The 23459-nt window shown below is 38.2% G+C and overlaps 1 protein-coding gene across 8 annotated transcripts in view; it reads left to right on the top strand.

Annotated features, from left to right (window-relative positions):
• FMN1 (formin 1) overlaps nucleotides 1-23459 on the top strand; it is a 423460-nt gene that overhangs the window by 201786 nt on the left and 198215 nt on the right. The gene's annotated exons all lie outside the window — the stretch shown is intronic.

Below are 23459 nucleotides of genomic sequence, written 5' to 3'. Positions count from 1 at the left end.
CATGAAAACTCATTGTTAGTTTATTTTACCGAAAAACATGCACAGCAAAGTGCACGTAAGTCCGTACACATAGGCAATGCTTAATCTACTTACAGTACATGCTATGTTTATGGCTGTAAATAGGTACATTCTATATAACAAATGACAAAGGACCACCTTAAAAATAATGCTTTATGAAATTGATCATCCGTTTCATCTAAGAATGGAATCATAAAAAGGAAATAGAGGTCTTTCTCGTTCATTCAATATGTATTGATTAAGTGCTTCCTGGATGCCAGGCACTGTGCTAGGTGCTTGAGGGAGCAGGACAGATAATAGGCCCCACTCTCTTGGAGCTTGTAGTCCATTCAGAGATACAGATATAGATAAAATAATCAGCCAATAAATATCATGTGATGAGTGCTGTGGAGCTGCTCTGATGGGGTCTAATTAAGATCCATGGGTCCAGACAAGGATACTCTTAGGAACTGACCTTTAAGGAGAGGTTTGAAGAGTGAAGAGAAGCTTGGCTTGTTTGGAGAGAACTGCAGGGAAGCTTTGTGTGGCCGAAGCACAGGAAAAACAGGAGAGAGGTGGGAAATACAGCTCTGGAGTAGGATTTTTTCAACCTTTTTATACTGCAACCCAGAATAAGCAATGTATTTTATATCGAGACCCAGGTTACGTGCGTGTGTGTCTGTGTGTGTGTGTGTGTGTGTGTGTGTGTGAAAGAGAGAGAGAGGAATGAGTTCTATTCAACAATTTATTACATGTAACATACTCGGATATATTCAACTCTTACTAAAAATGCTCTGGATAAAGCACAAATTGATATGTTAATATGCTATCTCACTGATTGATGATGGCCCACGGGTTGAAAACAGTGCAGTGGAGAAAGGCAAGAGGCAAGATTCTGGAAGGGTCTTGTACATCTTTTTAAGGTTTCCCAATTTCATCTTCAGAACAGTTAGAATATACTGACTAATTCTGAGCAGAGGAATATGTGACATGAGCAGATTTGCATTTCCAAAAGACCCCCCCCCCCCCCCCGCACCAGCTGCTGTTGCAGAGCACAAGTTGAGGAGGGCAGAGAGGATGTGGAGAGGACAGCAAGGGAGTATTGCAGCTGTCCAAGTCAGAGATTGTAGTGGCTCTCACTAACATAGGGTCAAGAGAGAATTTACGCTCTCTGACAACAAGCATTGACTTTCTGCCGGTGCTGATGGTTGCTTCTGCTAAAACTGGAACCATGAAAACTGTCATTGTTGCTTGTCTGTAAATGTTCACAGCTTGATTCTCCTTCTGGAACATGGTAAATATACAATAAATAATTCTTGAATGAATTAATTGGGAGGAAGAAGGTGCTGACAACACACTACCCTTTTGAGCGTGAAATGAGAAAGCTCTTGTTGACTGGATACACTTCTCTTAATTTGATATACACACCACCAGAACAATTAGTTGTCTCTGTAGGCAGGGGGCAGTTTCTTGTACTGTCTTTGAAAGCTGCAGTAGGTGTCTGTATAACACAGTTCTGTTTGTTTTGTTTTAATACTATATATGGCATGACCCTTATCTATGGCAAATAGATCCTTTAGACATAATTTAAAGGATTAACTGAGAAAACATAGAACAATGATAATTTTCAAATTTGCTAAATGAAGTTTATACATTGAACTGCATTAAATTGCTGATATTTGACCTATTTGGCTTATAAAACAGCAATTTTATATGGCTTAATGTAATATATTCATACCAAATGGCAAGGAAGTGAATGTGTATTGGAATGATATTTCTCTGAATGAATCGTATTCTGAAATGTTCACTGGGGCCTCAGCAGGTGTTAAGAGACTGCAGCTGAAAATGTCACAAGGCATTGTCCCTAGGAGAATGAAGCATCCCTTACATGGTGACTCTTTTCCAATTAGAGTTGTTGAAGTATCACATGACCCTTATGTCCTGTGTCACTTACAGAACAATCTTGGCGAGAAATGTTTCATCTTTCAGGCAATCCATGAAAAATAAAGTTAGTGAAAACTGTTAAATTAGTATTCCTTGGTCTAGTGAATAGGCTAAATATACATTGATCTCTCTGAGCCCAAACTGAATTTTACTCCGTAAAAATGAACGATTTTTATGACCCACTATTGATTGTTATGGTCTTTATAACATAGATTTAATAAAATTGTCTTCTTATTCCCTCATAGACCCTTTATAGTGAACATTTCGACGGAGTTATAGGAATATGATATTGCACATACGCACAGGAAAATGATTAGGATACTACAATAAAGTGAATTAAACATCTAAGTTATATTTACTGCATGTCTTTTTGTTAAACATGTGTCTTATCGAACATTTTCTTTATTTCTCCCACAGATACCAGTCCTTTTTCTTAAGGTTGTAAACTAAGATATGATCTATAATCTGCCATTGATGAATAACTTGGGCATCTTTTGATATTTCTAATTTATTTTCAGTTAGTCCTGAGGGAAATTTATAAACACTAAATCACACCAGTTTTTCTACTTCATACTTATACTATTGTTCTCAACCACATCATCCTCTAACCATCTTAAGTAATGAAAATCTGTGATTATTATAATGAGAAGAGGGTTTTCTTTTTGATACTTTATTTTCAGCACGCAAAACTAACATGGATTCCCGTTTTGATGGATACAATGCAGTACCATTATTTTTCTGTAAAATTCAAACGTTCTAGAAAAGTGGCTCAGTCTTGAAACTGGATTGCCAAAACCAAATGGAAACTCCTTTCCTTTTGCTATAAAACAATGGTGGATGGGCTCAAAAACAAGGAGGGGAGAAAACAAGATTGCATTACAAATCTGGCAACATCAGCTACACTAGTAAAATCAAATCCAATGTTGTTTTATGACTCTGAATTTATGTGAGTACGCAGGATCAAAGGGCTTGAATCCCACTGGACTACGAGGTCTATAGTTCATGGTAAAAACTCATCAAAAAGAACATTTTAGTCGTTTAAACTTTTCATTTTAATCAGCCACAGTAATAAAAGAGCCTTTAGGTGTCCAAAAACATTTTGCAAGATCAAGAGGTTGTTCTCTTGCTCGTAGAAGCAGCTTTCTTATTGGATCCATATAATGCCTGTGGCCTTTGAGTGTCAAAGGGCCACTGCCTCCACATTGTTTGCCCTTGTGGGATGGTTTCTTTTGGTTCTTCTAACTGTGCATTATGTGATAATAAATTATGGTGTCTGACGGAAGGACCATAAAATTTTCACACCATTTATCAAGCGATTTTAGCCATTTAAAGTTAGGTGTCTGACAGCAAGCCAAGTCGTTTGTAATGTTTAGATAGAAACAGTCTACTGCCTGCATCTTGACCAGCATCAAGAGACAGCCCTGCATAGGAGAAAGAACACGAGGCTGCAGCAGAAGACTCAGCTTTAAATCACAGCCCTGATGCTCCCTAGATTGTGATTTTCGATGGTCCAGAATTTGGGGCTCCTACCTTCACCACAGTGTTGTTTAGATCATATAGGGTAATATTTGTCAAGTTACTATGCAGCATATGAGAATCAATATGCAGTAGTTGTAGATGGCGCAGGAAACAGCCTGAGCAGTCCAGCATTTCCAGCAAGAGATCTCAATAGGTAAAGCAGGGAGCTGGCCAGAAGGAATAAGTTGATGAGAAAGTATTCCTGAGAATGTAGAAGACAGCGAAATCAGGGACCCAGGAGATTCTGGGAAGAAAGAGGTGGCATTTTTTCTGAAACAGAGAGAAAATAAAGAATGAGGGCCTTTGTCTATGGGCTATAAATGCCTTTATTTCTTTGCTTGGTTGTTAGGTTTGGCCTTATGCATAGGAAAAGAAATGAAGGTGGCTGGTGTTTCTTCACCTGTTCTCTTTGATATCATCTACTGCTGCTTCTGCACTTTTCTCATTTGGTTGCTGCTATGATTTGGCTGTGTCCCCGCCCAAATCTCGAATTGCAGTTCCCGTAATCCCTACGTGTCATGGGAGGAACCTGGTGGGAGGTATTTAAATCATGGGAGCAGTTACCCCATGCTATTCTCGTGAGAGTGAGTAAGTTATCACAAGATCTGATGGTTTTGTAAGGGGCTTCTCCCTTTGCTTGACTCTCATTCTTCTCCTTCCTGCCACCGTGTGAAGAAGGACATGTTTGCTTCCCCTTCCACCACGACTGTAAGTTTCCTGAGGCCTCCACAGGCATGTGTAACTGTGAGTCAGTTAAACCTCTTTCCTTATAATTACCCAGTCTGGGGCAGTTCTGTACAGCAGCGTGAGGACACACTAATACAGTTGTTCTTTTAGCAGGTGCTTTCCCCCATTTCTAGTAATAAATTCAGCTATCCTTTACATTAAAAATCCTTTCTCTTGACCATACTGCTGCTTTGAGCTTCCATTCCTTCTCTCACTGGCAAAATTCTTAAACATTAATGACTTGTAGCAAATTATCTTACCACTTGAATTCCGTTACAACTCTACTGAAACAGATGAAGTAATTGTCCTGTGCTACTTGTCTCCTATCTTTCTTTCTTTGCTCTGATCCTGGAGAGTCAGTGATGACATCCTCGATCTCCTCCCTCAACATCTGGGACAGCGAATTCTGCAGTTTTTTTCTTCTTCCTCAGAGTGTGCTTCTCTATTTTCTTTGCTGCCCTCCCAGCCTTGCCTCTGCAGCACGCCAAATTGTGGCTTGTTAGTCACCTGACCTTTTATATTTTGTCTCTTGGAGATTTCCTTTATTGTCACAAGCTTATCTCTGTGTAAGTGCTTTTCAGACCTATTGATTTGAATTCAAACTTCTTCCTGAGTTCAAGATAAGTTTTTGTGGAAAGCTACACTGGGAAATATTTTTATTATCTCAAACTTAAAATTCCCAAAACCAGAGCATCCAAAAAGTTTTATAAGCCCAACATAGAAAGGGATCTTTATTTTCATCTACTTGTCTCCTTCTGAATCCTCCTTCTCTTCCCCTCCCAATGTAAACATAACAAAAAGCAATCTGCTTTCTTAGCTACCCTGTATATATGTAAGGTGTCATGGTTCTCCTAAAACTAAAAGTCTAGGCCAAAAATCTCAGATGCATCCTTGACAACTCCTGCACCCTCTGCTTCACATCTAGTTGATTACCAGATTATGTTAATCTGGGCTCTGTGGCTTCATATGTACTCACTCCTTGGCATCCTGGTTCCATCATCCTAACATAGGCCTTGAGCATAGCTTGCGTGTTTTCAGCCCACCTTATCGATTACTTAGGTTGTTGCCCGTCTCTTAAAACACCTCTGGTGGCTCACTACTGTCTATCAAGTTAAGTTCCAAGTCTTTAGCATGGTATTTAAGACCCTCCAATGTATCTTGGCTTTCTTTCTTTTTGGGGGTGGGGGGGCGGGTGAAGGGGCTAAAATGGACTTGACTACAAAGGGTGGGGAATAATTATGGTTTTCTCTTCCACTATTTCCCTACACTTTCCCTCCAGCATGCTTTTTTCTTTCACTTGGATTTCTCACAATCATCATTTTACCTTTGCCAATTCTTTGTGCCCTGCAAGGGTTCCTCATCATATATGAAACCATCTCTAATTCCCTAAGGCTTCCTCCTCAGAAATTTTGAATTGACTTAGGCACTTAGCAGACTTGTTCTCACATTATAATGATGAAAGCAGAGGTACCTCCACCTACCTTCCATCCCCAGTGTCGTGTACATGATGGACATAAACTTTCACTAAATAGCAAACAGTTGAATCTGCCATCACAGTAATGCATTAGTCTATAAATTAATCACTGGTTGGTCTTCCTTTCTTCTTCCCCTATAGTGGAAACTGGGTGTAAACCAAAGTGATTTCACAGGTAATATTTTTCAAACTCAGAGACAAAGGAAAACTGTAGTGGAAAAACTGTGTTTCCAGAAGGTTTTTTAAAAGATATTTTTGACAGTTTATGACTTTCTGCTGGGAGAATGACATTTACTGTTTCTGACTGTCTTAAATGTGCATTTATCAGATGTTGTGCGTTTAGACAACATTTGCATGATCATTTGCGTTAGCTTAAGTGGAAGCAACATAGACTTACTTGAATTTGTGATCTTTTGGAAACCTGTTCATTTTATAGATGAGGAGCTAAAGGGTAAAAGAGTTGGTCTTAGAATCTAGCTTAATGGCTCTCAACCTTTCTTTCTCAATACATTAAAGGGAGGTGACATGGTCACAACAGCAACGGGGTTTATTGTAGCCAAGGAAGTTGACCACCCTGTGAGATTCACCGTGTGGTTACTACTAGTTAGCAACAAGAGGGCTCAAGACCATGCAGGCAGGAAACTGATAGAAGCACCATGACTGAAAGTCGAGCCTCTTCCCAGTCCATTGCCCTATCATTTATGCCATGCAGAAATTGCTCTGCCAAAGATAAAGTGTTGACTACAGTCTAAGTGATGGGCAGAAAAACCATCACTCAACTCATAATGGTGAGTTGTACTGAGAATATGCTGTCTTAGGTTTAAAGTAGCATATTTAAGAGCAGAATCTTCAGATGACACAAACTCAAACACACTTCTGTTACGAATGTACAAATCAGTTGGAGGAAAGTAAGGCCACCTCTTTCAAATACTTTCCTCAATTTCAAATTTATTGTTTTTTAAGATTAAAAGGTTGTAAAATACTTCCTCTTCCCCAACGCTTTATCTCTGCAAGGTTAAGAATTGTATTGAGTGTTTACAAATAGGAGCTTGGTAGATTATTTTCTAATTCTCAGATGATTTTTTTTCTGATTTGTGAGCTATGGGTCAGTGTCCAGATTGACTGTGTCCTACTGTGACCTAGAATCAAACATTGGAGTCCAACAGCATCACTCACTCCCTGCTCATTAGCAACCTAATTACCTAAAAAAAGAAAAAAAAAAACTGGAGAGACAGAAAGGCTGCCAGCTGTCAGGAGAATACCTTTTAACATTTTTTTTTTCCTAAACCTGCAACGAGGCACTACCCAAAGCAAAGAACTTTTAAACACCAACACTGAGAAACTGTGACTGTTGCTAGAGGATTTTGCATAGTAAACCCAAAAAACCATCTTTTGAAACTAAATTATACTCAACGACAGAAAGACATTGTTTCCCCTTTTATGAGCTCCAAGTTTTAGTACTGGCCTGTTAAGTGTTTCTTCATAGGTAAATGTTCGGATTTAACTCTATGCTTTTATTCTTACCTGTGTTACACTGATGTGAAAATCTGAAAAATACATGAGACAAATATAAAAAAGTGATTCAGAAGAAAGTAGGCATTTGTTTTTATACTTGGCAACTGCAGTTGAGAAGGGGGTGTATTTTATCAAAGTAAATTTCAACTGAGAAGAATGATCTTCATGCCAATCTCCATAAAAATCAAAATTTTTTTCTTTCAAACACCTCAGTCCTCCTAATCAGTTTTATATGTTGTGTTAATGTTATGTTCAAGGACAGGCAGTCAGAAAGCCTTCTGCTCTGATGTGCAGTCGGGGGAAAGGTGATGGTCTAACGTTGAAATTCCTAGTGATCTAAATATTTAGAGTGTGAAGTAGTTTGTAATTATTTGGAGTACATGACTGGCATGGATACTTGAGCCAGTTCATTTTTTCATAAAGGGTACGTGGCACCAAACAAGCATGTCATCTCTTGTAACTGACAAATACATTCCACAAAACAGCAACATGTCAATGGTATGAAACGCTACAGCGGTCATGTGGTTTCATGTGGATGTTATACAGCTGACCTTGTATCATTAACCTTTATGGTTAGGTATTAACCTTTGAAACACTTAGGAAAAAATGATGTATGAGTTTTAAGGTTATCCTGTCTCTGCCTTTTCACATTATTAATATGGGCAGCTATAACATTTAAAATAGAAAAATTGCCTGGGAGAAAAAAATGTAGCCATCTATAACTCTCTGTCAAACTAAAATTGAAGTGACATTTCAAGTTTGCATAGGATAGTTAAATGTTTATTTTGAAAATATTTCATAAATTATAGTCCATGTTTGATCAGTTAAGAAATAAGTCAGATTTAAATTCATACCTTCCAATTACTGGAAAAAACCTGAAATATGTAATTCTTATTCTTTCAAAAAGCACAAATTATGGAGATGAATATCAGTCAAAAGTAATATAGTATAATCTAAGGTGGGGGAGGAAAAGAATGTGGTTTGTCTATATTCCAGGAGAAGAGAATCAAGTCAAAATGAGATCTGATCTTTTCCAAGTTATTCTGTCTTCATCTTAGTAGAGTGTAATTCCACATGCATCTTGATGTTCCAAGTATCATTAAACATCTAGTAATCAGAACAAATGTTCTGCCAAATTCCATTTATTATTTTAACTGGTTAAGGCATTGAGCACTCTAGATTTATACATGTATAATTAAAATTTCTATTAAAAAATAAACCTAGATGGGAGATTTACATTTTTCTTAATCTATGTTTACACAAAGAAGAGATCTGTTTTTAAATATTACATCAGATCTTTGTGAATTCAAATAAATCACTGTGACACTTTGCCAAAACTATTTGTAAAAATGATGGGTATTGATGCCCTGTGGTCAGGGAATCTTCTCTGTGGGGTTTTAGAATTTTCTTGTTCCTCAAAAATACCCTTATTCCGGTTCTCACTGTTGTTTTCAAGCATATAAGCTTAGCCGCAATGGATACACTTTATCATTTGTACACTGTCAGCCCTTATATGTCCTCAATTGCAAGTATTCCACATGAAACAAGTGCAGCTCCAGAAACTTCTGCCTCTTCCTGGATAGATCCATAACTGGATATTTTTGGTAAGCTTAATTGCCTGTATACAGGAACTCAAAAAGAGCCTTGCCACCACAAAGAATAAATCTGTAACCCCTATTATCATGGGTGCTGTTTCAAGGCTCTTTTTGTCGCTCAGCGTATTTTCATGACCCCTCTTCCCATCATCTTGTTGTCTCTCAGTGAAAAATAACTCCTAACATTTGGATGCACATGGACAAAAACACCTGCATTGGCCCCTTGATGTTATTGAAGTGGGAATATATTTAGAACTATAAAAATTCTTACCAATTAAAATGTGATGTGCATTCACAGTTATGGAAATATTAATATCTTTATTTTGACCCATTTGAGATCCATTAATCGACTGTCATCTGGGCCCTTTCCATATTGTAAGATAAGTCAGTTGGGAGGGGCACTAAACAAAACAAACTTACCATGAATGTGTGGAGATAGACCTGTCAATTTGGACTTAAGAGTGCCAGATTTGTTGAAAACAATGTAGTCACAGTCAGCTATGCACTTAGCATCTGTGACCTGGCTGAGGAATAATTGCAGTAATCATACAAATCAGTTTTTATCATGTATGTAACAGGCTGTTCATGGGCACTACTTAATATTACAGTTCCTTCTTCCTCGGTTTTCTTTTGCTAACAGAACCCAGTAGTCGTGGGCACTATAGCTTTAAGGATTTCTAACAGTCAGCTAGGATATTGGAAGAATTCATTCATTCAGTGACCCCTGCTACAGTGATACATCAGTGAACAAAAAATAAAAACATGAGTCCCCATAAAGTTGTCATATTTAAAAGATGGAAGGAGGAAGAGAAGTTAGCACAGCAGGCAGGATAATCTCAAAGGGAGGAAGAGGACCAGGAATTTGTACTATCAGAGAATCCGAGAGGCTGTTCTCAAGATAAGCTGTGCAGAGTTCCAAAGGAGAATGAGGAAAGAATCCACCAAATTGGGTAGTTTAGGAAGCTGTTAGTTATCTATGTGAGCATTTTTAGCAAATGGTGGCAACCTAAACCAGCCTTTGGAGAAATAACACAGAGCGTATGGTAACGATACAAAGACAATAAGTAACTGCTAATCCTTTGGAGCAACATTTGTTAATGAATACAATGGGGGATTTTATTCTGAAGAAGGGATAGAGTTAAGGCAAATGTTTTGCCCTTCTTTTTTTTTTTTTTTTGGTGATGGATGAACAAACAGAAAAGGAAACCTTAAGCATTTTTTTAGGTAGGGGTGAAAGAAGACCTACGTATCAATAAATATGTTAAGAAATTGCTTGAAGAAAACTCAACAAAACTTCAGTATGTCTTGTATACAAGTGATTTCCTAGCTTTTTATTGCATGATGCAGTGATGGTTGCTTTTGATGTACATTCTCATGACACATGGATCCTGCTTAATGCAATTTGTGCAGGAAAAAAATGTTGAATTTCACTTAGCCACAATGTGTTCACGCTTTTCTCTAAGGCCACCACCATCTAAACAAACATATAAACTATACGTAGATGTAAGGGTTGTGCTCATAGCTTCTGATTGATAATGCACTATAATCCCAAATAGTTGCTGTTAGTTGTATCCAATATGATATTAATCCTTCATTGTTACTCAGAGTGTTTTTATATTTGTTGTGAAGTTTCTTGAGTTTCTTTCTCTCCCCATGAAAAATATATCAAGAAGCAAGGTGGGTATTATCATCCTCATTTTACAGAGTAGGAACCTGAGGGAGAATTTGCAGCTTACTGTATTGATGGAATAATAGCCCTTATCTGTCTTGGAGACCCTTTTAAGTATAGGAGGAAACTGTGCTAATTGCGCTGTGGGACAGACTATCTGTTTGATAGGTGGTGTTCTTTAAAACTAAGAAAAAATATTAATCTATTTCATAAAAGAAAATAAAAAACCCAAAGTAGTCCTTTAAGCTAAACCTAATCCTTGTATTGGAGGCTGGCTTAAGAAAAACAAAACTTAAATCTTCAAGCTGGCTTGAGAATAGAAGATAGTAGTAGGTCTTTTTTTCTTATAAAAGCAGAAACTTTTTTTGTTTGGAAGCATTTATGGATGAACTATGAAAAAATCACACTCATTATAAGTATAATGCGGTAGAAAACAGGCTGTAGAGATGGGAAGAAATGAGACATCACGGTGTTAAATGGAACATAACATTGTGCCTAACACTTTGAGCTTTTGGTTGTCATTCACCCCCTTGCCTGGCCATGTTTCCACGTAGCTGCAATGTAAGAATGATACTGAATGTGGCAGTACCATCTTAGAGGATTACTACTGATCCTATCTTAGTGCTGAATTCACCTCGACAGAGAAACCTCTAAAAGGTGGGTCGTAGGAGTACAAAATGCTGTAGTGTTGATGAAAGAGGTTAAACTTTTACCTCAAGAAATTTGAACACTTGAGTCTCTTTAAGACGGAGTAATGCTTTAGATACTTTTTGGACTGATTTTACTCTACTTTCTGTGATAATGTCTTTTTTCAACAGATTTTGTTGCAGACAATCTTGCTGTGGAAGCGCAACTTTTATGTAACATTATATTAGTGTTCACTTATTTTACAATTTTTAATTCATCTAACATATATGTTTCACTTCTGATATCAATCTTTAAGAGGTTTTTTCGATGAGATATAATTTTACATGCAATAAACAAATTGCTGTTCTAAGTGTACCATCTGAGGTTTCACCAAAAATGTGCAGTCATGTAAACATACTACAATCAGGATGTAGAACATTTCCATTACCGTAAAAAATTTCCCTGTGTCCATTGGAAGACAACCCCTCTTCTGATCTCAGGCTCCTGGCATCCACTGATGTTTTCTATCAGTACAGTTTTGATTTTACCAGAACGTCATATCCATAGAACCACGCGACATATAGTCTGTTGAGTCAGCTCCTTTCACTTAACAGAGTGCATTTGAGACTCATCCGTATTGTTGGCATCTACCTGAAATCCATTTCTTTTTACTTCTGAGTAGGATTCTACTTGGTGCACTTTCCACAGTTTTATCTTTTCACCAGTTGAAGAACGTTTGGGTGGCTTCTAATTTTGGGCAATGTAGTCATCAGGGTTTTCCAGAGAAACATAAGTAATAGGATGTGTGCATCTATGTGTGCGTGTATACGTAACATATATAGATATATATATTAATGTGAATATTTTAAAATGTATATGAAGAGATTTATTATGAAAAATTGGCTTACATGATTATGGACGCTGGTAAGTTCCAAAATCTGCAGGGTACTTTGGAGATCTACGAGGGCCGACAGTATAGCTGTGGTCTGTGTCTAGAGGCCTGAGATTCAGGAGGGCTGGGGGTGTAGTTCCTGTGCAAAACCTGGCAGACTCAAGACCCAAGAAGAGTTCAGGTGTAAAGACAGGAAAAAACCTATGTCCCAGTTCGAAGGCCACTGGGCAGGAGGAGTTTTTTCTTAGTAGTGGGAGAGTCAGTCTTTTCGTTCTATTGAGGCCTTTAACAGATTGCATGAGGCCCACCTACATTAGGGAGGGCAATCTGCTTTACCCAGTCTCCAGATTTAAATGTTAATCTCATCCAAAACACCTTCACAGACACATCCAGAATAATGTTTGGCCAAATAACTGGGCACCCTGGGGGTCAGTCAAGTTGACACATAAAGTTAACCATCACAGGCTATTATTGATAAAGCTCCAAAAACATTAGTATATGGATTTTCATATTAACCTATGTTTTTGTTTCACTTGGGCAAATGTGTAGGAGTGGGATCAATAATTGATATGGAAAGTGTGTGTTTAACTTTATAAGAAATGGCCAAACTGCTTTCCAAAGTGACTGTACCACTGTCCATTCCCATCAGCAATCTGAGAGTTCTAGTTGTTCCACATTCTCACTAGCATTTGGTATTGTCAGGTTGGTCTGTTTTCTTCTCTCACTCCTCCCTCTCCTCCCTTCTCCCAATAGGCGTGCAGTGATATCTTATGTGGTTTTAATTTTTGTCTTCCTGTTGAGATGACTAGTGATGTTGAACATCTTTTTATGTGCTTATTTGCTATTTGTATATCTCCCTTGGTAGATTATCTGTTCAGATCTTTTACCCATTTTTGGAGTGTGGAGGGAATTTTTTTTTCCTTATTTTTGTTTAAACTGAATTCTCTCTGTGCTCTGGAAAGAAGTCCTGTGTCCGTTATTTGTTTTCCAACATTTTTTCCCTGTGTGGCTTAGAGACTTGCAACAAACAAAATTTTAATTGTGAAAAGGTCTGTCTAATTGATCAATTTTTAAATGGATCATGCTGTTTTAAAAATGAATTTTTTTGATGACAACAATTGTATATGTTCATGGTGTACAATACTGTGTTTTGATATGTGTATATGTTGTGGAATGCCTAAATCAAGCAAAGTAACATGTCCTAAATGAATCATGCTTTTGCTGTCCTGTGCTAAATGAATCATGTTTTTGATGGCATACGTAAGAACTCTGCCTAATCCAAGGTCCTAAGTATATTCTGTGTTTTCATTAAGATGCTTTCTTGAGGACAACAAAGTTGACTGAAAAGTTGACTCAAAGGCTGTTGAGTCTTATGTTAGCACAGAATGTAATTATTATTATTATTATTTTTTTTTTTTGAGATGGAGTCTTGCTCTGTTGCCCAGGCTGGAGTGCAGTGGCATGATCTCGGCTCACTGCAAGCTCCGCCTCGTGGGTTCACACCATTCTCCTGCCTCAGCCTCCCGAGTAGCTGGGACTACAGGTGCCTGCCACGGTGCCCGGCTAATTTTTTTCGTATTTTTAGTAGAGACGGGGTTTCATCTTATTAACCAGGATGGTCTCAATCTCCTGACCTCGTGATCCACCCGCCTCTGCCTCCCTAAGTGCTGGGATTACAGGTGTGGGCCATCGCGCCCAGTCAGAATTTAATTAATTTGAATGTAATATTTTAGTGGCAGAAAATCTTAAAAATCACATTTTACAAAATAGTTACAAATGGAAACATTTTTTGAAAAAAATTTCCTTTTAAAATCCCAGGGTTTGAATATAATTGAATAAAATAAAAGAGCTCTAAAATTAAACATGAATTATAAGAAATGTATTTCATTCTTTTTTGAGACACAGTTTCACTCTGCTGCCCAGGCTGGGGTGCAGTGACACGATCTCTGCTTACTGCAACCTCCGCTTCCCGGGTTCAAGCAATTTCCATGCATCAGCCTCCTGAGTAGCTGGGGTTACAAGCACGCATTACCACGCCCGGCTAATTTTTTGTGTGTTACTAGTAGAGAGATGGGGTTTTGCCATTGGCCAGGCTGATCTTGAACTCCTAACCTCAGATGATCCGCCTTCCTTGGCCTCCCAAAGTGTGTATGCATGAGTCTGAATTTTAAAAGAAGAAAAAAGAAAAGGAAGGAAAATAGGCCAGTTATAATTTTCCCTAATCAATGAAACCATTTTAGAGACATAGATTCAGGAAATCAGAGAAAATTTGGTATTCCAAAGACTGAAATAAAACAAAACAAAACAGAAAACGGTTAACCAATACCCCAGTAGTAGATCTGCTGATGATATATAAATGTGTAAAATTTTTGGCATAATACTGTACAGTTTTAAAAATCACAATATTTAAGATTAAATGTTCTTTTAAAATAGTGTGAAAACTGAGTTTACAGAACTGAAGCACCTCTTTGGATCCCTAGAAACCTGGTTTGTAAAGAAAATAAAACCCAGATATATAAAGCAAATTTAAGGTTACATAGCAGCCTTATGCAGAGCTAAAGCCAAGTGCTGTGACCCTATTTTAGTTTTTTTTTTTCGAACTGACCTAGACACTCAAATTCTAGCAGAAAATATTTCTCTTTGGGTCCATTTCTTAAGGAATTAAGATTATATTCAATTTTGTGATCCCTTTCTGGCATCTTAACTTATGTCTTGTATAATGAGTGTGCCTTTTGGCTAGGGTGAGCAATTTTTTGAAACTTAAAACACTTGCACTGCTAGCTTCTTTTAGAGGAGGCATCCTAAGCCAGAACCCAAATCATAAAGAAAGACAAGCAAACCCTCTTTGTTTGTTTGCCCTGTCGATTGGCCTATAACGTAAAACTCATTCAATGGCAGATTTGTCAAGTGACTAATCCCTGGTAAAACTCGAAGTGGCAAGGAGAAGGTGATTGTGATCCAGGCATGCATCATTGGTCATTTGTTTAACGAAAGTGGAAAGCCAAATACCTCCTTGCTTACTTGCAAAAATTAATTCAGGGAGGTTGGTTTATGCGTGGTTGGGCTTGGAGTAGCATTCTGCTGATGGGATACAGTGAACACAAATGACTTGGTATGCTTTTGCTGGATGAATCAAATGCATTTGATGATATGGTCCTGGGTTTTCTTCAGTTGTCAAGGAAAAAGTTATGTCTGAATAATAATAGTAAAAATAATAGCACTGTAAAACTCACACCAGCTCAGTTGTCCTGGAAATTCATCATAACTTACAAATATATTACTGTGTCTACCTAGAATGTGAGCTTCTCAAAGTATGAATGGTTTCTTTTTTTTTTTGAGACAGAGTCTTGCTCTGTTGCCCAGGCTGGAGTGCAATGGCACAATCTCCGCTCACTACAAGCTCCAGCTCCCGGGTTCACGCCGTTCTCTTGCCTCAGCCTCCCAAGTAGCTGGGACTACAGGCACCCACCACCACACCCGGCTAATTTTTTGTTTTTTTTTTAGTAGAGACAGGGTTTCACCATGTTAGCCAGGATGGTCTCGATCTCCTGACCTCATGATCTGCCCGCCTCAGCCTCCGAAAGTGCTGGGATTACAGGCGTGAGCCACCATGCTGGGCTAATGGTTTCTTATTTTCCACAGGATCTGGTACTTTGTAGATGCTCATCAAGGCTTGTTTGAGTATTGGCTGGTAGGGAGGCCATCTTTGTTGTAATGAAAACCTTGTTTGCATTCTACCAGGTTTATACAGCACCACTATGAAGAGTAAGCTCATACCAGAAGATGTATCACCAACCACTCCTCTGAGCCCCTTCTTGCTCCCAGAGAGCTGTATCATTTGTAAAGTTGTGGGAACTATTTTTCTAGTCAGTACTCCTAGAGTCTTATGTATAAGTTTCATCTTTTACACCAGAAAGAACTCAACAGCTGGCCCCTTTTGATATCAACTGACTCCATTTGATAATTCTATATAATTGACCTAATATCAGTTTTTCATTTCCTACCGAATTCCAATTTAAGACATGTACTAAATGTTGGGAGTATGTAAGGCAAACCTGATTGAGGAATCCGCATCGTAGTTTTCAAAATGATACTGTTGTGCAGGTGGACATTGGCCATGGGATAGTATCTGTTTATAGACAAGTGTGTGAGGCATCTAGAGGGAAATATTTAAATCATTAATTAATTGGAGAACCCCAGTTTGTCACAGTGTATTAAGGACCAGGGTTTATCATCTGTTTCTTCCAAGCTTGCATATACTCTAGAATGTGTAATGCCTCATTGGAGTAGCTGCAGCTTCAGTAGTGATAATATTACAACATAAAATTGCAAGTTCTCCCTTTTAATAGAGAAGGACTTAGTATGTTGGCTCATTGCCTAAAATGCGCAGTCTTAGTTTTGATCATTGGGTTTAGAACTACTTTTTGGAAAAATAGAGTCTGAAAGTCATTTCCATGGATATATATCCATTTTGTGACTTATATTTTGGATATTAATAATTTAGAAATAAAATATTACTGAAGTTCCCCGATGAGTAATAATGCCTTTTATTTCATAAAATGCACTCTGGCTACAATTTTGTTTTGTGTCTCAAGTATAAACCTCAGTGCAGATTTCAAATATCTGTTTTACTTTCCTGCTACTTCCTTGGATAACTATCCATGGTTATATTTGCTGATTTTAAAGGTGTATTCCTTAATACTTGTAATTAACTATCACTTTTCAAAATTAATGAATAGGCTGGGTGCAGTGACTCACACCTGTGATCCCAGCACTTTGGGAGGCCGAGGCAGGGGATCACGAGGTCAAGAGATTGAGACCATCCTGGCCAACATGGTGAAACCCTGTCTCTACTAAGAATAAAAAAATTAGCAGGGCGTGGGGGCATGCATCTGTAGTCCCAGCTTCTTGGGAGGCTGAGGCAGGAGAATCGCTTAAACATGGGAGGCGGAGGTTGCAGTGAGCCGAGATTGTGCCACTGCACTCCAGCCTGGTGACAGAGACTCTGTCTCAGAAAAAAAAAAAAAAAAGAATAATTGTATCTAAATTGCATGCTTATCACTGGTTTTCAGAGCACCTTGTTGAATCTGCTTTTGTGTGATCATTTGCATTCCTAATGAGGCTTGGGACTATCTGTTTATATTGCTTAGATAATACCATGCTTTAAGCTCTTATGAAGCTTTTATGAATAGAGATGTGTTCAAAGAAGCTTTGAAACAAAGTGATACGAGAGTCTTGGGTGTGGAAATTACTAATGTTTTAGAACTACAGGAAATCTTAATGACTAAGTATTTTAAACCTCTCATTTCAGACATATATAAAATGAGGCTTAGAGGAAATTTAAAAATTGGCTAAGAGCAAGTAACTAATGATTGAGATAACCAGGAGTAGAACTCAAGTCTTTGAACCCAATGCTTTTTCCACCTGAGAGCCAAGAAACTTCAAATCAATTATTTACTTAATCATTCCATATCTTTTTCAGGAGGATAGAGGGCAAATATTTTGAAGAAAGCATCTGTGACTAGAAAGTATCTTTTTGTGTGTGTTGGCATACTGACTTCCTAAAATATATTGCATGGGAAGGATTATTAGTCATTGAGGATCAGTGATAAGGTGGATAGTAGATTTAGTCTATCTCTTATTGGCGATTTACTTAATTCCTCATTGCTTCTCTTTCTTCATCTGGAAAACAGCCACAATACCAGTATTCTCACAGATCGTTGTTATAATTATATGCATTGATGTAATGCAAATGCATTTTAAGTAATAGGTGGAATGTAGTTTTACTAATTAATTATTACGAGTTAGTATTACTGGATATCAATTTAGGGAGTCATCTGACATTCAAAATGTTAAGGCAGAAAGAGCTTAAATTTTTATATCCGCCAGGATTGAAATCCCCTTGTTACTATTTTTCAGCTGTGGGATCTTTGTACAGATTAACCTCCCCCAGAATGTCTGCCTTGCAGAGTCACAAGGATGAAGGCAGCTAGCATAGTGCCTTGAACACTCACGCCATGTTGGTTTTGATTCTCTTCTTGTGTTTCTCGAGCATCAGCATGGCAGGTGATTACTCGAGGTCAGCACCATTTTTACACAGGTGTACTCTCCAGCATTGCATGCATTGGGTTTTACTCAGAGTCAGCTTCATATCAATTACTCTTTACCCCTTCTTTTCCTGTCCTGTTTCTCTATTTCTTTATCCCTCCCAGCAAGTTCTAATTACAGAAATGTGTCAAATGTGCCTCATGTTTCTAAGTGTCCTTGACATGGCCTTTTGGTTGTAACTTGATGTGCTTACATTTCTGATAAGAACAAAAAAATTATAATAGTTAATTAAAACCAGCTTTTGTTAATTTATGGGTTCTCATCAAACCCAATGCCATTCTCTTCATTAATAGAAACTTGTTTTTACAGTGGTGAGTATAAGCCAATTAAGTAAGGGGTAATTGAAGTCTCTGGACAGCCTTCAAAAAGAAAACAGAAGAAACTCGTATGCATGTCCAAAGCCATAGAATCGCCATCTCCTTGCCTTACCTAAGCATTCTGTAAGAACTGAATACCATCCCTTCGAGGCATTTTGTGCTCCCAATCCTCACTTTCCTTTCCTTTCTTCTGCTCACACTGCACTTTTCAGAGGTGACAAAGCTTTGTTGAGCCTCCATGCAGCCCCCAGGAACTGCCTAGCTTTCCCCAGCCTAGGGATGTAGAATTTGGAAGAGTCCCTGGAAAAGACTGACTGACTTAAATTGTACAGCAGATAACCTGATTTTTTATTGGCCCTGGCAGCACCACCTAGAGAGAATGTTTTTAACAACAAAATGCTAACGGATGATTTTTCCACAGTGCTTGGCACCAACACGATGTCTTTCATCAGTAGGCGCTTTTCCACCTTCTTTTTGACAGACATGCTTGTGGGGACCAGACAAGCAAAAGTCTCCTCTGTTGCTTGGGTTTTAGTACAGTGTGTTCCTTCGATGATATCTCTGAGCAGTGGTAATGGGGAGGATATTAAAAAATAATGAGGATTTGGTAGGGGAAGGGAGAACCATCCCCAGAGGAGGCCTGGGGAAGTTGCTAGAGTCCAATTCCTAATCAGATTAGAATCACAAATGTGGTTCATTTCTACCGGGTGGTTTATGATATGTATGGGAATAGCCTTTGAGCTGACTGTGAAGAGAATTCTTATCTACGTTAAGTGTTTTGAATTATTAAAACTAACATGATCAACATCAACTTTTAGAAATACCTTCATTTAAAAAAAACTTGGATGTTTTATGAGTTTTCCAGTCCAAAAGCAGAGCAAGTAACAGAAAAGAGATCAGAAGAGTGTTTAGTATGTCTGCTCTAGTTTCAGTATTAGTCTGTAAGTAATGTCTAACAATTGACAACTAACAGGTCTTAAGAGTTTGCTGTGTATGGGAATAGCAAAGAGAAAAGGATCTTTATCTCTCCTTAAGTTTTTTTGGAGTTTCACTTATAAATGGATGGGTAATACAGAGGCATGAAGAAGTCTTAATATTTAACACTGAAGAAATCAATAAGCATTTGTGGATGGCTAACTAGGCAAGCAGTGTGTGATGCTCTGCAGGTTCAAATATGATTAAACTGTGGTCCCCAACTGCCTGGAGTTTTTAGATTTGCAAAGAAGATAAACAGAAATGACTATAATGCAACATGAACCTAGAATGTTCTTTGGAAACAAAAAGGAATACTTTTGTCAAGCAGAATTAAGAAAAGTTTAAGCCAGAAGATTCAGTTGAGCTTGATTTCATTTTTTTCAGGGCTTTCACTAGGCGAAAATGGATAAAAGGTGCTCTAAGTAGATGAAACAGCATGTGTGAAAGAGCGAAGATATAGGTGTTGGTTATCTGTAGTGGTATAGCATAGGAAAAGAGCAGGGAAATATCTGGGAAAGTAGGCAGAGGCCAAGTTTTGAAGAGCCATGAGTATCATGGAAAGAATTTAGGCTTGTCTGCTGTGTAGAATAACTGTTCTCAATCTGGACAATGAAGGAACATTCCCTTTATTGGGCAATCACAATTAGGAAAGGGACTTTACCAAATAACACATTACTTTGGAGATTCTGAAATGACCTAAGTGAAAGTCATTGCCAAAAGAACCCATTGATATTGTGTTGTTTTACTATCTCAGCTGTGTTAGAGCAGAATACAGATTAAGAACAGTTGTTGTTGATTTCACCTCTGGCTCCCATTGGAATCTCTTGAAGTGCTTTAAAGGCACCTGTGCAAAGGCATCATCTCAGATTGATTAAATGAGGGTCTGTGGGGATGGGCCTGAGCACCAGTGTCGTCCACAAAACTCTCCAGGTGATTCTAATGGGAGCAGGGCTTGAGAACCACTTTATTAGAAAGATAAAAATTGTGCCACTAGGAAAAAAGGGGTAAGCAAAACAGGATGGTGTAATTGGCATTGTCCTCTCAAAGCTAGTAAGTTTGAATCTGTCTTATTAAGAGATGGACATATATTATCATAACAGACTATTGCAGGTGAGAAGAGGATGTAATTAAAAATGAAAGCAATTGAAGCAAACAAATTAAGAGTAAAGGAAGGTAGGTAAAACTTAAAGACTGGAAAGATATCAAACCTCAGCACCTGTCTGTTTTCAAATGATGTATTGGGGTCAAATCAGCAGATTTTTAGCAGGGAGAGTGAGAGAGGGGAAATCTTGAGACTTTATATGTCCTAAAGAACATTGGTCTAAAAATAAATGGAGGGTTTATAATTGGATACTGCTTAGAAGCACATGTTCAATGTATAAGTAAAGTTAACAGGATATAAAGGCATTTTGTTTCCTTGACCTGGCATTATCTGTAGTTTCCTTTGTAAGGGACTGGTGTTGACACTTCCTGAAGATTCCCAGGATCCTGGGCAAAGATTGGGAGTACATGATTATGTAACAGAACGTTCTACTCTGTATTAGAATCACCACATCATTACCAGTGTTTCTAGCTGTGTATCTGGATAAAGGAGGGGGAACAGCACATAATATCCAGGTACAAAGTGAAGTGGTACTAACAGGAAATAAAAATAGTGTTTAAAGATTAGCTTTCCCAAAACTTCCGTGCATGGTATGCATGAACTTGAGATGCTTCATTTGTAATAGAGTCAGACACAATTTGAAATAATTGGTATGATATGGACAGACAGAGAATGAATGAGGTGCTTATTACTTTAATCACTTTGAGTTGCTCTGCCACACTGAGGTAATGAACACAACCAAGGCAAAATTGGAATGATCAAGGGAGATTATGAAACAGGAAAGGTCAAAGACAAGTGTTTTTTGGAGGGGGGTGAGGGGCAGAGAGAGGCAATTAAATTTTAGTGATCCAGAAAGATTTCTTACTATCATTGCAGCATATTGGTGTATGGTACATGGAAATCCATTGTTTTCCTTCTTATTTGGTGATTCTCCATATCAGTGAATACAGTATGTGAGGAACCCGTTCATGGAGTCTGTACCTGGTAATCTGCCCCCTACCTTGAGTGTTTGCAACAGAGGAAGGGTATTGGAAGAGGACAGTATTTGCGAAGACCCAGATGCATGAAAGAGCATGGACCTGTTTAGGAAACTGGAATCCAGGGCATATCTGGGGAAGAGACAAAAGCCAATAGTGGAGAAGTTGGTCACAAAACATATCAGAATAGCTGTTGATGTGTGTGTGCTGAAAAGTTAATGTTAGTCTGCAAGTAAAGCTGATTATTGAAGAGATTTTAAGGACTAGGGATCTGCATTTATTATTTTTTTTTCCAAAATCTTCTTGGAACCAAAGTGGCTGAATTTGAGTCAAGAAAATGCTCATTGCCTTTGTCCAGTGAAAGATTGAGGTGGTGGGGGTGACAAGAGAAATCAATAACACTTGACAAATAGCATGTTGAGGATGAGAGAGAGCAAGAAATTCAGCATGACATCAGGTTTCTGGATGTGCTGACTGGAGGCGATGAGGTATTAATAGTGAGGAGGAATTTCAGAGGAGGAACACATTGGGGTTCGGCAACAATGAGTTCACTTTCCAACCTGTTGGATCTGAGGCAGCTGGTTAAATATTTAAGTAGATTAATCCAGAGGATACTTGGAAATATGATCTCAAGGTACCAAGTTAGAAGGTACTCACCTGGTGTCATTTATATGAGTATATGAGATCATCTAGAAAGATTGTATAGTGTGAGAAGGAGAAAAATGGCAAGGAAGATGCCAAGAGAACCACACTTAAGGATGAATGAGTCTACAGATTGACTAGGGACAGCAGAGAAGTAGGAGGAGAACAAAAGGAGAGAGGTGGAATCGAGTTCAGGGAAGCAGAATTTCAATGCTTGTGCAACAGTCAACTCTTAACAAATGTGGCAGAGAGGTCAGAATCACTGAAAAGTGCTGATTGAATGCAACAGTCAAATTATGGAGTTTCAATAGGATGGGGGGTTGAAAGCCAGTGACTGGGTGAAAGTGAATGAATGACAAAAATAAAGCATGAGTGCTTTTTTCAAAAAAGTTCTGCTGCGAAGGAAAAGAGGTAGGGTTGGAAAGTGCCATAGCTAAAGGAATTTAAGAAGGATTTTGGTATGTCTATTTTTGCTTTAGAAGCATAGAGCATGTAGACAGTAGAGGGCATGGGGGTGGGAAGCATACCCAGAGTCAAGAGCAAGCTAATGGGGCCACTGGGCTCTGATCTGCCAGGCATTAGAGAGAGAATAATAATGACAGCAAACTGAAATAGCACTTACTATGCTGCAAACACTCTTCTGTATTTTCTTTTACATATATTAATTTGCCTGTCTGCTCTGTCAGGTACATTTTATTATCCCCATTTTGCTTACAAAAAAACTGAGGTACAGAGAGGTGAACTTAACTGCCCAATTTGTGTTCTGCCCACTACACTAAACAAATGCCTTACCTCAGAGCTGCTAAAATGATATATAGCTTTACATGTCAGCTTCAACAGATTTAGAAGATCGTTGATAGAGTGGTAGAAAGAAGAGGAGGTGGGGCCAGGGCTTTTGCTCTAGGTACAAGATTTCATCTTGGGGAGTTTATAATCTGATAGGGGAGGCAGAAACTCAATAAGTTCACCAAAAATATTTCCGTTATTAGGGAAAGTTTCACCATGCAGTATGTCTTTGAAACTCTTTCATATCATTAAGACGTTGAGGATTGAGTAAAATTATTGCTTCTTGAATATTTGATTCTTAATCTTGAAAGAAGGTTTAGTTGAGAATAACAGCTGACAGTTACTTTGTTGTGACAGAACCGAACTAGTCATTAGAATGAAATTAAAATGTGGATAATTCAGGGTGGTAATCTGGGCTAAGATGTGGGTGGAAGTGGACAGGAAAGAGAGAAATGAAGATGGAAATGATACGATGTTGAAACAAAGAGTATCTCGATCCCACAGTTGAGTGAAACTCGAAATTACTTTTAGGTAATCGGTAGTAGAACTCACAAAAGGCTAGGTAAACTTTGGTATTTGCAGTACTTTGCTTATC

Source organism: Gorilla gorilla, chromosome 16 (genome assembly GCF_029281585.2).
Source record: "Gorilla gorilla gorilla isolate KB3781 chromosome 16, NHGRI_mGorGor1-v2.1_pri, whole genome shotgun sequence".
Taxonomy (NCBI): Eukaryota; Metazoa; Chordata; class Mammalia; order Primates; family Hominidae; genus Gorilla; species Gorilla gorilla.
This window is presented reverse-complemented; position numbering and strand designations above follow the sequence as displayed.